Source organism: Macrobrachium nipponense, chromosome 17, assembly GCF_015104395.2.
Source record: "Macrobrachium nipponense isolate FS-2020 chromosome 17, ASM1510439v2, whole genome shotgun sequence".
NCBI classification, from domain to species: Eukaryota; Metazoa; Arthropoda; class Malacostraca; order Decapoda; family Palaemonidae; genus Macrobrachium; species Macrobrachium nipponense.
The window spans coordinates 25,754,960-25,773,564 of NC_087210.1; positions in this window are offsets into that span (position 1 = coordinate 25,754,960).

Sequence of the window (18,605 nt, forward strand, 5' to 3'; positions counted from 1 at the left end):
ATGTTTACTACCCTGCCGTTTCGTCTTGAATCATTTAACCTGGATTTAATATTTGCGATCAAAATTATGCAAAGCATTGTCGCTTCACCTTCAGATAATTGTACAGGAACTTTCGTGGGAATTCTGAGCTTGAATGGAAAATGGACACCGTTGCAACAATCGCTAATTGTCAATATCCACACAATGCAGGAGTTCGTTTTTAAAGACAGAAAATTCGAGCTGAAGTAAATTCGTAAGGACAAAGGAATGAGGTCTGAAGTGATCAAAGATGGAATTAATGCATATTTAATTAATATTTATATTGGAATTGTTTGATTAAATCATAGATAGCTATTGGGAATGGTATATAATTACATTGCATGAGGAGCAAAACTCTTTGCGATGAACTAATAAGCAGGAGCAAAATATATGCTTTGACGTTGCAGGAAAGGTGAAATTGAAGTGAATAAAATACCAAAATTGAAGTTGGCGAATTACTTAAGAAATTATTATTAAACGATTTTATGCACTTACTAGAACTAAAACTTTTGACGTTTTCAGTCCACGTAAGCATTACTAGAGAAAGATGATAATTTACTTAAAAAGTAATAGTGAATTGACGAATTAGACTCCGTTAAGATTACCTGAAATCTCTAGCTAACACACGTGTCTGAAGCCTGGATGAGTTCACCCTTGATATAATCCTTCCAGCAGTCCAATTTGCTTGGGGAAAATGAACGCCTCTGGGTTCAGTCTCGGGTGTTCACCTTCCAGTTAACTAATTTCGCCAATTTCTGCTGAAGCTGGCGATTTCCATCCAAGGTTAATTGAACATTTCTTTTCGACCATCACGTTCAACATCTTGCCTCATATTCAGCGGGCGACTTCTGGGCTTTACTATTTCATAAAAATTTCCATTGAAGTTTCCAATAGAATTTCTTCTATTTCCACTTCCATTGATTTATTTTTACATAGCCTCGTGCTTCTTTCTAGATAGAATGGGAGAAAAATTGTGATACACCTTGCCTCATAATCAGTAGGTGACTTCTGATATTTAATATTTCTTAAAAATTTCCTTTGAATTTTCTTATAGAATCTCTTCTATTTCCATTTTCATTATAATTTTTTGTATTTTTACGTAGCCTCCTGCTTCTTTCAAGTCAGAATGGGACAAAAACTGTGATACAGCGATGTTTTCAAACCGTGAAGAACAAATTAGCTCCAGCTCCAGTTCTAAATAAGTTCATGAATCGAAATGCTTCTTTACTGTAGCTAAGGTGGACAAAATAAAATGGTAAAAATCAATGCAAATGAATACGAGAAGATTCTTGCGGATAGAAAAAGAAGCAAATAAAATTCCATCAGACGGAAAGAGACGCGTCTCGTTTCCTTTAGTATCGGATCATAAAAAGCAAATGTCATCCAAGGCAGAAGGAATGATGTCCACAATATCCAGCGAGACTAAGGAATCCATCTCTTCTGGCAATTCTTTCTCTTTACTGCCTCCCAATCAGAGGTCCGATCTATCAATACGCACAGATGAATTCTCGGGTCATCCTCAAGGACACATTTGCAAGGGTCGATAGAGGAAAGGTCCGAGATGGGTGAGCAGTTACTTATTCTTTTATCGTATGTGGTGTTTGTGTGTGTGTGCGTGTGTTTGTATATTTGATTGTTTGAGAGAGAGAGAGAGGAGAGAGAGAACGAGAGAGAGAGAGAGAGAGAGAGAGAGAGAGAGAGAGAGAGAAGCATCAACATGACGGAGATTAATGTGATATGTAAGATTAAAAAAGGCACAACGAACTTCCAACAAAAAATAAGCATATTTTTCAAACCAAAATTTCTCTCTCTCTCTCTCTCTCTCTCTCTCTCTGCGTAAGTCGTTAAAGGCTTTTCAAAACCGGACGTGAGTTAATCTTCTTTAGTTTTTTCCTGTCGCTGGAATCATCAAACGCTTTTCCAATGCACGTAGCGAGGGTCTTCACCAACATAATACTGCTACTGAAGATATCCAAGCAAGTCCTTCAACATACTTAACAAGTTTTATATTATTCAGAGACTATGTATAGAATTTGCGTCATTATATGCAGTTTGACCTATATCTACACTAATTCACATGAATAATAAATTTGGAACCGTCTAAAGAAAATTTCATAGATCTCAGTGATTGGCACTTTCTGAATATTCTCTGTGATTGACAGATCTGGAGCTCAAGTGATTGTCACTATTTAGGGCATTCTTAAAAAAATGAAAAAAAAAATCCCGCATACTGTAGTCTGAGGAGTGTGAGGAATTTTCTCATAAGAGCCCGAATATTTTGTTCAGTTTACTCACTGAGTCAGTGGTTCTCATTCTTTTTCAATTGATGGCACTAAGTGATAGTCAACAAAAAAGTAATGAATACGTATATTCCTCCAAATAGAATAAAATGGGTATAGTAAAAGATTCAGTATAAAATTCTCTCTCTCTCTATCTCTCTCTCCTGTGATTTTGTGGTCTTTTCATCGTTAAATAGCAGAACAACCGCGGAGGTAATCTTCACCTGTTTTGTCTAAAAATACGACAACAATTCCATCATTGGGCAACAAAAAAATTGTTCCTCTCTAATTTCTAGTCTGCTCATTAATTAACCAGCATAATTATTTAAAGGAGAGTATTATGTGGGCATGACGATTGCGGTGTTTATTGATGAAATGTTTGGTCAAAAGAACGAAAATTGGTTCATATGACCACACAGACAGACAGACAGACAGACAGACAGACAGACAGACAGACAGACAGACAGACAGACAGACAGACAGACAGACAGACAGACAGACAGACAGAGTATCTGAAATCTTACCAAGACAAACAAACGAAATTTAACACATTGAGACCAAATCATTAACTTGAAAATTACCCCATTTTTTATTGAGCCTCGCCGTGCTGCACATAGAACATACTATACACCTGAGAGAAATTACAGCAATTCCTTCATGAAGAAATTTCAAGGAATTACTCAGCCTCATCTGTGATGGACAAAATTGGCTTCATCTAACTTTGAGTCAGGTTCGTCTTCCATTCTTCCACTTCTAACAGATGTTGGTAGATTGGTTACAGACCCTAAGGAAAAGGCTGAACTGCTTCGTCGAAGTTTTGAAGCCAAGCATTCAGCTGAGGATATCTCTCCCTGATACTTGTCATCCTGAACCTATCCTTATCAAAATTTACATTACGGTCCAAGGATGTTAAGAAAATTCTGGATGGCGAAGGAGATCCTGATGGTTTCTTCCCTTTGGTATTTTAAAAAGGTTTCTAGCTTGTGTCTCCCACGATTAGTAGATTCTATAGATTTTGATGTCGATGTTTCTATAGATTTTGATGTCGATGTTAATATCTTTGCGGATGAGCAAACGCTTAATAATATAGTGCCTGTTACAAAGATAGGCACATCTGTCGACTGCAGTAGCTACGGGCCAATTTCGAAAGTTGCAGAAAAATCTAATTCAAGGCCACTAAATAAGTACTTGGAATCTAAAGGAGTGTTAGCTGATAGTCAGTATGCATAGACGAAGCATTTACAAGGAATCTTGCTATGGGTTTGAATGTTAAGTAATTCAAGTAGATTTTGTTTTTTTCGATTTAGTAAATCACATCCCATTTACTTATAAACTTCAGAAATCTTGGAGTCAGTGGATATGTTTTAGGTTTACTTAAAGATTTCTTTACAGGTAGGCATCAGCGAGTTGCTGCTAATGGGATATTTAGCGGACCAAGACTTGTTGCGTCTGGAGTTCTATAGGGTCCACTATTATTTTTAGTGTATACAGGTGATATGGTTGTTGGGCTGGAAAACAAAATTGCTCAGCAAGTTGCTGATGCAACACCACTAGTTCGAGATTCGCTTACTGGCCTTCCAGTTTAAAGCTTTATGTGCCCATCGAGCTATGAGGCTACAGAGACAAACAGGCGCAGGAAGTAAGCGCTGTCAACGTTCTGTATCCATTACCTGTAAGCATATTACTTAAGGAACTTTGCGGCGTCCCGTCGTCCCCTAGTTGCAATCTCTTTCATTCTTTTTACTGTACCTCCGTTCAAATTCTCTTTCTTCTATCTGACTTTCCACCCTCTCTGACAATTGTTTGATAGTACAATTGTGTGGTTTTCCTCCTGTTACTCCTTTCAAAAATTCAAACCTTACGGTCAATATCCGTTTCAGCGCTAATCTATGGCCTAAATTCTATATTCTATTCTATTCTCTATATGCACTACTAAATGGTGTTTGCAGCACACCTTCGGCCCGTAACTAGGCGCTCTGTTTAGCCTGTTACTTTGCCTCAATTCCCGCTTCATTTCTTCAGTATTGTTGCCCATCCTTTCTAGCTATTGCTTCTTTGTGCAACTGCCGGGTTTCTTTCAGTTACAGCTGTAGATCCTTGTACCTCATCTCATTTATTTTCTGAGTCTCTCTTGTCATGCTGTACGATCTATCCAACTCAGTCTTTTACCTTCCTGAAGCGCTGAAAGGCCGAAAGTGACCCAGTACTTATATTGGTAGCTAAAGTTTCATAAAATCAAATCTGATCGATAGCGACGTTGACGAACTTCATGTTTTACCTATGATTCTTCCGTTCCCAATTGAGTATAGAATACAGTATTGTAATCTGATCTCTGTTTTTATTAGTTTCAATCTTCTCTGAAAATAATTCCTAAACTTTTTGCAAATTTGTAGTGATCCTAAATGCAGGTAAATTTTAAGCTAAGACATCTCGTGTTAGAATTAATTGTATTTATAAGTGATCCGTTGCATTTCGAATGCTTCTAGACAAGATCCAGTTTCATAAAAACCCAAAGTATCCATAAAAAAATTACCAGCCATGGCATCTCAGAACACTTGCTTTAGTCAGGTGCAACTAAATTAATTCTTTTTTCATACTATTCTAACCAATACTTTTCTCAGATATATTTTTTCTTTTTTAAGTAAGAACACTTTATCATATTGAGGAGAGCACATGAAAATAAAATTGCGTTGAGTTCAAGGGTCATACTGGTGGACGATTGTCGGGCCTTTTATATGGTAGTAGTTCAAGCAACTAATAGGTTATTTGGAACGTTTAAAGACAGTGGTGGGACACGATAGTGGACGAGGTTCAACGGTTAATTTTGCAGCTTCCTCACGTACACCATCTACAAAAACTTGCGGAGAAAGAAGTTAATAGCGTCTTTAGGTAAAAAGCAAAAAGAAAATGTAATCCGTTTTGTTTAAGGAGGTCAAAGCTCCATTGTAAAGAAACTACGCAATATAAAAATCTCCCTAATTCAAAGTGGAAATAATAGTCTCCTCATAGTTCCACGTTGGCCGAGTGCATTTCGCGCTCGGCTACCAATCCGGTGGTCCGAAGTTCGAGTCTCGGCCCGGCCAACGCGGAACCAGAGGAATTTATTTCTGGTGATAGAATTTCATTTCTCGATACAATGCGGTTCGGATCCCACAATAAGCTGTAGGTCCCGTTGCTAGGTAACCAATTGGTTCCTAGTCACGTAAAAATATCTAATCCTTCGGGCCAGCCCTAGGAGAGCTGCTCATCAGCTCAGTGGTCTGGTAAAACTAAGATAAACTTACTCTCCTCATATCAATACATGACTAACTGAATATATATAGTATATATATATATAGATATATATATATCTATATATATCTATATATATATATATATATATATATGATATATATGTGTGTGTGTGTGTGTGTGTATATGTATGTATATCAAATATACTAAGAGGATGCATACCGCAAAAGCCACCAAGCGGTTGTAATCTAATGCTGTCATCAAAGACGAGGCAGTGACGTCACATGAAACGTCAGGGCCTACGTCACGAGTGTAAAATCCCTGCTTTCACGATTTTCTCTTTATACCATGAGTTCAAGATATTCTCTTTATACCATGTACTCAGAATTTTCAGTTTTACACCCGCCCATTCTGGGCTTGATCTTGATACCTTGCATCCAGGATTGCTTAATGCTATGCATCCAAGATTTTCTCTTTACACCATAAACTACAAACTCAATACAGCCGTATTTCTTATACATTGCAACTATAATATTCATCTTTAACAGGTAAGATTTAGTAAATTTAAAATGTGATCTACAAAAATGAGTTTGGCTACATAAGCCACAGTGAAAGTATAACTTCCGAACACTGGATGTAAACAAATGACGCTATTCGTCAATCATGCGGAAAATTGGGTTCCCATTGGTTGGGGTTTATGACGCCATGCTTTTTCATTTTGATTACAGCCGCCAGTTGCCTCTGCTGGCGCCTAGGTACGGCTCGTATGGCTAACTTGAGTATGTTTGTGTACTTTTAGTATCTTTGCAATATATATATATATATATATATATATATATATATATATATATATATATATATATATATATATATATATATGTATATATAGTCTATATATATATATATCTTTGTACGGCTCATATGGCTAATTTGAGTATGTTAGTGTAATTATGGTATCTTTGCAATATATAATATAATATATATATATATATATATATATATATATATATATATATATATATATATGCTAATATTAAGGGAAGTTTTACCTTGTAAAGGGTTTTACACTTTATAAGCATTTAATGTGATCAGAAAAGTCCTGATTCACGAAGTTTGACTACTTTGAAATCTAAATGAATTCCCACAGAGTTCGATCCTTCATTCCGCTATTCCAAAGGATCATGAAAGTTGCATGGAATACCATCATGAGTAAATAAGTTTAAGCAACTCTATGAATGCGATTACCTTAAAGTACTATTCTACCAGTTAATGAGATACTTTGTAAAATCAGTGAACTAATGCACGCACGCAAAATATGGTAACAACAGAGGAGAAAAATTCAATTATACCTAAAACACTAAAAGGCTTTTTCCATGGAGTAACAAATACAATTGATATATAATAAATGAGATGTGAATATGATACAGGAAAATGGAAATAACAATTTTCGAAAGGCAATAACTAATAAAATTGGTTTATGTTATATTTAACATCAACTGTTAAATAATGACGGATAACCCTGGGAACTCGTACCATCGACCACTGGCAAGAAGACAGACAGAATTCTCCAGAGGTTCTTTTGAGACAGTTGATATCTAAAAGCGTTTTTGTTTTTTTTCATTTCAGCTTTGGCAACTAATTAAAAGAAAGTTTAAAAAATAACTTCTCTTTTTCACATTTAATCTTCCGCTTTCTCTATATATCTTCAAGACTTACATAAATTCCAGTTTGTTTTTTGAATTACAACGAAAACAAAATTCTTTCTTTACTTAAAAGGGCATATGCCTGTTATATATATATATATATATTATTATATATATATATATATATATATATATATATATATATATATATATATATATATAGTGAGTGTGTATATATCTGTATGTGTTAATTTTCAAGTACCTTCAGTAATTTTTTTTTATTTTCCAATCAGGGACAATTGTTTTCATGTTGAAGCGGACAGTACTAGCAGCGTCATGCACGTGTCTAGGCCAAACCTGATGTATATAAAGATGAAAATACAGAGCGAAGAAATCGATAAACCCACTTGAGTAAGATGCCAAGAACTCGACATTAAATTATCCAGAAACAACAAGACTAAATCTCTCAAGTCCTTTAGGTAAATGTTTTACAAAAACAATGAAGACACGCTTCCCCATATATCTTGACTCCGAATCTCAAACGCAGCTATAGTATCAGAAAATAGTTTTTTTGTTTTACTTGCTCATCACCGGTCATTGGAGGAGAATATATTTCATTATGCAAGGGAAATTATACGTCACCCTACATATATATCCATTTTGAAAATTTGAGTCCAAGCCAATTGTAAATCTTCATTTCCGTCAGTTTAATGTTTTCCCTGATTATAAATCTTCAGTCCGTGCAGAGCGCGTTGATGCTCTCCTTAAAAAGAAATGCCCAGTTGCAGTTTCAGATTTTGTTTTATGAATTGCTATATTTTTTCGTACAACAGCTGGCTATGCTTTAATGATTCCCCTAAATCTAAACTAAATAAGAGGAGCCATATTAACACGTTAACAATGTCTCCACAATATTTCCGTTCAACTTACTTACTTACTGCAGGTTCTTGGGCCTTACTATTGCTGTTTACCATAGTTTGAATACTTTTTTAAAAATGAACAAAACATCAAGCAGAAAAATAATTCTAAATAAAGTTAAAGTAGTCAAACTTCGTGAATTAGGACTTTTTTCTTATTTTATGAAATTCTTAAACCCTCAATAAGGTAATATTTCTTTTAATATTAGCTTACGTAGGGTTTTTGCAGTCATTATTATTAGAAACTGATAAAAAAGGAACCCTTGCGAGAACACTTGATGTCTTTAAAGATAAATAGAAGATAAAGTCCATTCGTTTGTTAATGAAGAGAGCCAAAAGCCTTGAATTCAGGACTTAGATTCACTCCTTTCATTTCCGCATTTTCGACTTTTCACAGCTATTGACTTTTACTTTTCTTCCTGAAGAACTGGTCAGTGGTTGGTGGAGATATCAAATTTGATAAATGCATTCTTCCAGCCAGAATGCTAGGAGAGAGAGAGAGAGAGAGAGAGAGAGAGAGAGAGAGAGAAATATGACGCAGGATTAAACTGGATTTCCATACCACGAAAGGATGCCAAAGATATTATTTTCAAGGGCTATCACCCAAGATGGGGAAAGAGGAGAAATGAAAGGCGGAAAAATGCAATCTCCATATTGTTAAGGGTTAACGCGTCAAACTTGTGTGTGACACCATTTTCTCTTTTTGCTACTTCTGGGTCATGTCAAATTGGGAGTTATAAAAATCTCTCTCTCTCTCTCTCTCTCTCTCTCTCTCTCTCTCTCTCTCTCATACCCAGTTTCGTTGAACTAATAATTTATATTTAATAATGAACTAGACAGCGAGAAGACTATAAATAATTTTTTTTATCTCCACAACTTTTCAGGAATCTTTTCCCATCTTCAGGGCAATAGTTGAATTATTTTTTTACAATATTAAAAAATACACTAAAATAAGTTAATAATTATAAGAAATCTAGTTTTTTTATATAACAGTCGTTAAGCTATAAGTCAACTAAAGACTACAAAGTGACTTTTAAGCTAAAATTGAAATGAAAATGCATAACTCTGTGAAATAACAGATAAAAAAGCAAACCAAAAAATAAATATTGAAATATAAACAAGGAAAGCGTTCAGTCGGACTTACTGTTAAGAGGTTTGGCTGTTCAATGATGGAAAACAGAATCGTCAGAGGAGCTGTTAGAGGAAAACAAAGAGAGATATGAAAACTCATTTTCATATCCTACTCGAAAAACCTTGCGTACTTGTGCTCTTCACTTTGTGTGAATATAAATAGTACTGTTTCAGTCTTGGTAATAACTCTTTAGCTGACATAATTGAGAATCTGAACTCATTTGGTGTTCTCTCCCTGAAATGATTAAAATCCCTTTAGCAAAGTTAAAAAGCAGTACATAAACTTTTACAGGACTTAGGAAAAAAGACAATCGACCGTTTTCATTTTCTGCTGTTTGTCACTTACCTCCTTGTTAGGTTCCATTTACTATTCTATCGAAGATGCGTTCATGGTACAGTCACCCTATTAAGTTACGAATGTGATACAGAATCCTTTCCCGAGTTCTTTAACAGCCAGCACCCAAATATAAGGTTTAAACTGGAGAAGGAGGTGATAAGCAGGTTTCCCTTACTTGATCATCTTATTTTGGAGATATGGCTCAGGTTTATATACTTGTATATATAGAAAAATAGACATTTAATCTTGCTATAGGAATGAATTATATAGATCTTGTTTCTTACAGTTTTGAACTAAATTCTTTTAATCACTTATTGAATCGGATCAGCTTCCTTGACCAAATGTCCTTTTTAGTGGTGATTGTTTTCTTCCACGGTTTTTTTCTCGGATCTCTAAACGAATTATCAGCACTGAAAATGTTTGAAGCATACCATCACTTATACTTACTGTACTGAAAATGAAAATGTTCACAATTCCCTTTCTTGCATGATGATACTTATGGAGAAAATGTACGTCTTATTAGTCAACATTACTTTCCGGCATTAAATTTGAAAATTTATTCCCAAAAAGCCACTAACAGTGGGGTACACGTTCGAAGTCAAAGATCACCCCAGTGCTCTTCTTTCATCCAAGTCTATAACTATACTTGCCCGAGATGTGATCGCGGGGTATACGTGGCGTACTCGGAGAGGCAGCTGGAAGTAAGAACAGATTCCCACAGGGGCATTAGTCTTAGAACTGTTATAGTAGGTTAGGTTATCTAAACCAGAGCAATCAGATGTAAATGTTTCAATAGTAAAATAAAGACTACAAAGCGACTTTAAGCTAAAAGGAAATGAAAATACATAAATCTGTGAAATAACTGGTAAAAAAGCAAACCCAAAAATAAATATTGAAAAATATACAAGGAAAGCGTTTAGTCGGACTTACTGTTCAATGACGGAGAACAGAATCGCCAAAGGCGATGTTAGAGGAAAATAAGGGGGAGAGAGAGAGAGAGAGAGAGAGAGAGAGAGAGAGAGAGAGAGGAGCATTAGTGAGTTAGGCAATATGTAATTGTGTGAAGGTAGTTTAGTTGTTTATGGAAGGCAACAGTTTCTTGATGAAGAGATTCTAAAAGAAGGAGCGAAAGACAATCGGTAGTTGACAGTGTATTTTGAAATTATTGTACATAATGGCAGTTTTACTGAATTTGGATGGTTCATTATGGCCGAAAAGATTTTTGTTGACAGCGTAGATATTTTTTGCCATAGGCCAAACGGATAACGACGACCTAAACATCCAAGGGTCTATAATCACAAAAAAGTCGGTACAGAAATTTAAACTCTTTGTCAGTAAAATTGCCTGGCAGAGAGAAACCAGAGACAACTGGTTTGTCTCACTTTTCGCTGACTCGGGGAGTAATCCTACAAACTACTTTGCTGTTGTTGTTGTTCTTGTTGTTAGGGGGCAAGAAAGCCTAAAAATGTCTGTTAAAGATTCAGGAATTTTAGGATAGAATGTTTATGATTTATCTATTAGTGTAAATGTAACAAATAAATAATGTGATGTTAAACAGAACAGAAAATAATATCTATAATAAAATATAGCGTATTTATTTCAATTTTCATGGATCAAGCAACGTTCTATTTCAAAGTTGATTTTAAGCACGCAACCCGAGTAAGCTGGAGGTTGGATCACGCCTTGTTTTTTATGCTTTTAGGTGGATTATTAGAAAATTTTAACATTTTTTATTGTGTGTGTATACATATATATATATTATATATATATATATATATATATATATATATATATTATATATATATGTTGTATGTTTATGTATTTATATCAGTGCGTATGTTATTATCTAAATAAATGGTCAGTCTCGATTAAAAGATCCCGTACGTAAAGTATAATTATCTTGTTGATCTTTATAGCAAAATTAACCACAAGACGACTACTGAATTCTAAATACTACCGACGAAAAATAACTTTTAAGAATGTAAGACCTTGCATATTGTATAGATTACGACATAGTTATAATGAAATTGAACTTACAACTATGGAACTATCTAGTAATACTAAAACTGCCAAACCAGTCCCAAATGTGTTTGTCTTGCTGAGAGCCTATCATACAAGAGGAAAATCCTCTTACGAAATGAAATTCTTTGAAATGTCAAACTTGCTTATGAAACATTAAAGGTTTTTCTTTAAAAGTCTTCCGCCTTTGATTTGCGTACTAGTAGTAAGACATTTCTGGCTCCCTGCTAAGGCTTCAGTCAATCTAATCTTTACAGAGAAGCGAGTTTTCGAGTGGTAAGATGGCGGCCAATTTACCCTCATTTACGCTTGTCGTCTCCACTTAATCCAGGTTTATGAGTGTCATCTCCCTCCCGCCCTCATTTTAAATTTGCGAGAAATCCGTGCGTGCTCTCTCCTCCAAATCGTATTATTCTTACAGTCAGCGTTACTGCCTTTTGTTATCACTTTAAAATGGTCTTTATCAAGGCATTTTGTTAATTACATTTAAGTGCAATGACAGTCCATAAATAAGGCAGCTTGATTTTAATTTAAACTCATCTTTTCCAAAGGCTGCATATCTTACCAGGCAAGCTATACGTCATTTCAGAGACATTCGTCTCGGTCCGAAGTAGTTCAAACAAATGATAAGTCATCAATATCAACCACACCCAATTACATGTGAAACACTTACGCATAAACACTTTTTCAACCTCGAACATGAGGTAAAACGGAAAACTAGACAAAACCACAATTTTACAAACAGATAATAATTCAAAAGGGTATGAGTGCATAAAACATAAACATTTGCAACATCCCTGAATAAAATAGATATCTTGCCGGTAAACGGTAAACTAACGACCTCATAGATCATGCCACCTTTGGATGCAAAATTCTTGTTGCCTTTGAATAAATCTAGGCATTCATAAAACATACCACTAGACTACCATCTCACTTCGGTCTCTCTCTCCATCATTAGTTAACACTGAAATCATGTAAACGGTATCATGAAGCGGCACTACTATGATAACTTCAAATACGTATTAACCGTTACTTTATTAAATATTCATCATACACAATGTACGATGAATGTCGAATGGCGTATCTACTCGTTGGAATAATTTCAGTTGCAATCTATTTATTATTATCGCCAGTATTACATGTCATTGTTATTATGATTAGGTATTATTCTTTGACTTCTGAAAGAAACAGCATGTACTACCGTCTTCCTTTCTGTAAACGTTTAAATTTATGCTTTTTTTAATGAATGTCGGATAACAGCCGCTGGACGTTTTCATGAGGTGTGAGCACGAACAGCGAGAGGTGACACGGAAAACAGTGACGATCCCTTTCTTAAACTACATTTGCATTCGACTTTTGAACCGTGGTATTCGGTGGATGCTGAACATTGTGTGGCATTGGCCCCAGTCGATGAACCTGAAATTTTGAAGCACTGGATATATTCTGATGAATTATACCCTACTATTTCTTTTGTTCACGATTATTCAGCATACTTAACCTTTATTTCTTACAGAAGTAGCCCTCAGCTCAATTTACAGTGAAGAGCAAAGTATTTCTGGTTGGATATTACCTCTAGTAACGCGAGGATTAAGTGCTATGAGGTCAGAGGCCTTAGATCTGTTAACATTACTTGACACTTGCCGAGAGTTGTTGGTGGGGCCTTGAGTAGTCCTAAATTTATCTGTATCAACCTGATTGGCTAGTGGTCAGCCAATAACAGGGTTAGAAACTCGCTAGTGTCTCCCAACAGAGAGAGAGAGAGAGAGAGAGCAACCCTTCTTCCCGTTCTGAATCTTCTTCCTCTCCTCCTCGTAATCTGAATCTTCTTGGGATCTGGATCTGAATCCACTTCTTCCAACTGAGCGGAATATTCTTCTTTTTGGAATCTGAGTCTCATTACTCGTCTTCCACTACTCCCTCTCCTTCACCTTTCTCCTTCCACTACTCCCTCTCCTTCCACCACTTTTCTTTGGGTATGAACAACTGAGTTGCAATGCAAATTTTAACTTTCGAAAGATATGTTCGTCAGGAGAGGTCGGAGCGATGTTTACTCTGTGATGTTTTGGGAGACAGTGGCGAGTTTCCAGCCCTGTTATTGGCTGACCACTAGCCAATCAGGGGTGCTGTAAATTAATTATAGTACAGTGATTACAGTCTTGAAATAAGGTAGCTCTAACTGAGTATGAAAAAGCTTTAGAAGAAAGAACAGTTGTATAAGGAAACGCCAGCTGTGGTCGAAGCTGCTTTGAGATATAACTACCAACCCAAGATTTGTCCAGGTCACTTTAAAACAGTTGGGACCATTTTCTTATAAAAGATGTAGTTTTATCTTTTGACCTACGAAGCTAATTAATTTAGCACCAGGTTGTTACTTGGCTTCTGGGTCAAAGCTAGGTTGGAGAGATACACGGGGTTAACCTTTATACACTGAATGACTTACTGAGAACCAGAAGGGTAACATCTTGAGGAGCCATCTCATTTTATATATTATATACAAATATTAGGAATCATGATAAATTTTGTAAATGTAGTATAGACTATAAGGATTTCAAGATATTAGTATGAAGTCCATACAAATACCCTTCCAATATTAGAATCTCTAGCTATAAAGAAACTAGTTCCCACCTTAAACAACCACTCTCATCTGTTCCCTTGTAATACATGGCTTAAACCACGCCGTTTTTCGTTGTTTACTTTCTCCATACAGCAAACGAACGTCGTTGAGACAAGGTGTCTTTTTAACTACTCTTAATTTTAATAATTCCTGTTTATTTATTTATTTATATTTTTTTCTTTGTAGAGTAACCTGCATTTCAGTGTTTTACCTTTCTCTTTATTGCTATATTCAAAGTGTTTTGTATGTCAACAAAAATAATTTTTTATGCTGTATTGTATATACCTTTTTTATCTTTTATTTTAGCCTGGATAATGAGACATTGGTCGTCGCGATAAGAATAAAGTGACATATGTTTAATGCTGACTTCTTCTACATTCTTCGTGGGTTATACATATATATATGTATATATATATATATATATATATATATATATATATATATATAGATATATATATTCGAGCTACAAAAATCCTTCCATATTTAATTCGGTCTTCCTCGGAATTGATATATTTTTATATATGTAAACCGAAGGAGAATCTTTAGTTGATAATAATTTCGTCCCCTCATGGGTTCGATCCCATGAGGGGACGAAATTATTATCAACTAAAAAATTCCCCTTCGGTTTACGTATATGAAAATATATCAATTCCGAGGTAGAGCGAATTAGTTATTAAAGGACATTTGTAGCTCGAATAATTTATATGAATCACAGTGATGTGATAATTATTCATTTATATATACATATATCTGCATGAATTCTTATCACATCACCTTGATTCATATACATGCATTAAGCTACAAATGTCCTTTATCATTCAATTCTCTCTACCTCGGAATTAATATGTTTTCATATATGTTAACCGAAGGGTAATTTTTTAGTTGACAATAATTTCATCAAGGCCGAGTCGATAATGTCACTGCAGTCCGGATTTCTCCTCTGTTTGTCCGCTGGTTCGAATCCACGGGAGGACAAAATTATTATCAACTAAAAAAGTCCCCTTCGCGTAACATATGAAAATATATTCCGATCCGAGGTAGAGCGAATTGAATATTAAAGGACATTTGTAGCTATATATATATATATATATATATAATATATATATATATATATATATATATATATATATATATATATATATATATATATATATATATATAGATATATATATATCTATATATATATATAGTATATATATATATATATATATATATATATATAGTATAGATATATATATATGTATGTATGAAATATATATATTTATTTATTTATTTATTTATTATATGAGTCTACCCCCGAGAACACTACCCCGTGGACAAATACCCCTAACACAATTACTTCCGTTATTATATGTTGTTTGCTGAGATCTTTTCTCGGAAATACTTCTCATCTTGACAGGAGACCTGCTTTTCTCCTGGGAAGGCAGCTCCAAGAAATATGTCAAGAACGCATCACCAACAGTCTGATTACTTAGTAATCTCCATTCATGTTATATCTCAAACTTTGAGCTGTTGAAATAAGCAGTAAGTTTAATTTTTTTAAATTTTTATCGTCATTGCTTCACAAACTCAAGATTCATTCACTCTAATCCACTGCCACACAGCGTTGAACTGGGTATGAGGCAAAGAGTAAATGGATATTTGAGGTAGCTTTAGGATGATTTACGTTGCCTTTGACATATTCTTAGCACCTCAGGAAACTGTCCAGTTTATGTTATGAGAAATTCTCATGAAAACGCCGCTAAAATAAAAGAAGGCAAGAGTGTTGTTTATTCTTTCCGATATTGAAGTAAAAATAATAGTAAAAACAACATCAATGCGAATAATAAAAATTATGATAATAGTTAATGTAGCAATACTTAAAAGAAAGAAAACTCATATAGAAATTTTTCGGTTAATAAAATTACAAGAGAGAGAGAGAGAATAAAGTGCATTTCGCTGTAAAGGATTTACAGGGTTCATGCCATAACTTTTCTCTCCCTGACTTTGGTGTTTACGTTCAGTTTCCGATAAAGCCAGAGGACCCATGAACAGACGAGGCTTTCTTAGGCTTTAGGTCTAATGTGTATTCCATAGTTCGTAGGCTCTAAGATCTCCTTCGTAATCGGTTGAGAACGTCTTCAGATCGTCGGCCACTGCCTGAGTAGACTACGAGCTTCATTTGTTAAAAGAAGCTTACCTAGTTAAAGCTCTAAAACTCTTGCCATCTATCTGCACAGTAGTGGGCCTTTAGGTGCCCTGGTGGTTTTTTATAAATCTTGTTATTCACGTATTTCCGTGTCAAGTAGCTCTTATTTTCATCATGTAGCCAACATTCATATAGATAATACTTTTGGTTTAAAGTAAATAACTTTTTCTTAATAAGACATATTGAGCCCAGCTATCTGTCATTTATAGTTAGGGTGTGTTTGTTTGGTCTGCATTTTCCCTCCCCAGTGAAAATATCCCGCACAGTTATATAAGGAGACTAAAAAGACTCGATACAAATATTTTTCATTGGCAGTTTCTTTCAAACTAATTCTTTGCGATTCCTATAAAGTCGCCTTCTCTTTGTTCTGCAGACATCTCTTCGGACCCTGTCACTCGGGCGGTCGCAAGGTCTTCTCTAGAGTCAGTCTTTTTTTACTATTCTTTATACCATTTTTGATAGAAAGTAGAGTTTCTAACTACACCTGCTTCTCTTAAATTATTTGGCACATATCAGGTTTTAAAACAGGCTTGTCACCATTAAAAACATACCTGTCCCAGTTTATTCACCGTAGAGAATAAGTCCAATTTCCGCATCGAAATGATACCATAGGTCATGACAGAAACCAGACCACCTCCCCCAATTAACTATATAAGAGCACGCATTAAGACACTGACTAGAATGGAACCGGAAAGTCACTCGTCATCTTATAATTGCAACTGACTTTAGCACTAACGTAAGCATTCGTGTCAATTCATACCACAGAGATATACTGGACATTTGCCTGAATAGAACCATCTTCGCACTGAGAAAATAACAGAACGTAAAGTGATTTACTAGTCTCAGGATGGCAGGTAAATGTAAGGTAAACAAATCATCTAGACAAACTGTCGCTAACTATGCAAGTGAAGGCATTTAGTAAAAGCAAAATGAAAACTCGTGAACAGTTAGTCTTTGGGGATAGATTAAAAATGTTACTAAGCAGCTTGAATGAATAGCGAAAATAAAAGTTTAGATTCCGTGAGGATTACCTGAACGCCTACGTGAACGTCCTGGGCTTCCCTTCGTAATCCCTTCCAGCAGTCCAGACTCTTCGTTGGCTCAGGGAAAATGACTCCTTTTGGTTTCACTCTGAAATTTTCTTTTGATGCTAAATTATATTCTCACTCTCCTACAAAAACTCAAGGCTTTACATAAAAAATTAAATTGATATTTCCTCAAGACCTTTATAGTCTGCGCCTTCCCTCTGAACCATTAAATGATTTTTCGTCTGTCTGCACCATTTATTGCATACGTATTTTTACTTTATGAATCCCAAAGATATTTTTACTTATACGTCAGATTATATTGTTGATATATTTCAATCCTTGCCACATTTCTCTTCCAAATAATATGTGGTTATGTACATTCTGTGACATGTTAATGAAAGCATAATTTGTCATAAAAGCGCAGTTCATTTTCATCCTTTTGTTTTAGTTTTCTGTAAAAGAAAATTATTGAGATGGCTTTGTCTATCCGTCCGTACTTTATCTGTCTGGCCTCCGATTTAAAAATACTGAGGCTAGAGGGCTGCAAATTGGTATGTTGATCATCCACCCTCCAATCATCAAACATACCAAATTACAGCCCTCTAGCTCTCAGTTTTTTTTCTTTAAGTTAGCCATGGTCGTGCTATTGGGAACGCAACAACACAGTTTCATAGGCCGCGGCTCGCACAGCATTATACCGAGACCACCGAAAGATAGATCTATTTTCGATGGCCGTGATTATACGCTGTACAGAAAACTCGATTGTGCTGAAGAAACTTCGGAGCATTTTTTTACTTGTATGAACATTTTAAGGGTGGCAACTCTTTTCAAGTCATCAGAGAAAGTTATGAAAAAAAGCGTATGTGATATGAGTACTTGAAAAAAATATATGATCTCTCTTCTTCTGTTATGTTTCGAGTGCTACAATACCCTCCTTTATTTCTTTATTTTTTTCCCCAGAGCTGGAGTGAAACGAGTCTAAAAATGGAAACAAGAATCCTATACTCATATACTTACTGGGTTTTCAAAGTCTTGATGCAGATGCTGTTTGTTCTTTAGTTTATCTCCTGTTCCGATGGATATTTTTCTTATTCGTATTTCGTGACGAGTTTTCAAACAGTTCCAGAAACTTTTGGAAACAATTCAGTATAAGAGAATAAAAGAAAGTGACAAAAACAGCCTTTGCGTCATGTTGAAGTA